This window comes from Penaeus monodon, chromosome 23 (genome assembly GCF_015228065.2).
Source record: "Penaeus monodon isolate SGIC_2016 chromosome 23, NSTDA_Pmon_1, whole genome shotgun sequence".
NCBI classification, from domain to species: Eukaryota; Metazoa; Arthropoda; class Malacostraca; order Decapoda; family Penaeidae; genus Penaeus; species Penaeus monodon.
The window spans coordinates 34,558,464-34,559,021 of NC_051408.1; positions in this window are offsets into that span (position 1 = coordinate 34,558,464).

The following is a 558-nucleotide window of genomic DNA, read 5'->3' on the forward strand; positions in this document are numbered from 1 at the left end:
GGAAGCTGTTTGGGAGGGAGAAATTTAATTTCTTTTTAAGGGGGGTGGGGTATTTGTGCTTAGGCCTAGGTAGTTATGAATTAGAAAAAAATAGCTTTAAGTTAGTATTTGTGTTTGTTTACCTATTTCGTTTCTGGTGGCAAAGAGGCTTAACGGATTTTGTAAAGCATGATCCTTATTTACACATGCAGATACATTCATTCATTCTTTTATGTTAGTTGAATGGAGTGATTATAATGACCGTTTTTATTGTAGTATTATGCTATTATTCGTATTACTACTACTACCACCACCACTGCGATTGTTGTTACTGTGGATAAACGTAATCTTTTGAAAAATATTAATTGACATTTATTGATATTTGATTTGGTTTTGTTTAGATAACTCGTTCTTTCGGTTGTTTGTGTATGGTTGGCTTGTTGATCATGCGTCATCCTGATTCTTATCGGCGATATCAGCGGAGGAATGCTTCAGCTGATAAGACTGACGAGGTGATAGGTGGTCGCTGATAGGTCGTAGGTGATGATTCCGGGTGCTGTGGTCGTGAGGCTCGGTTGG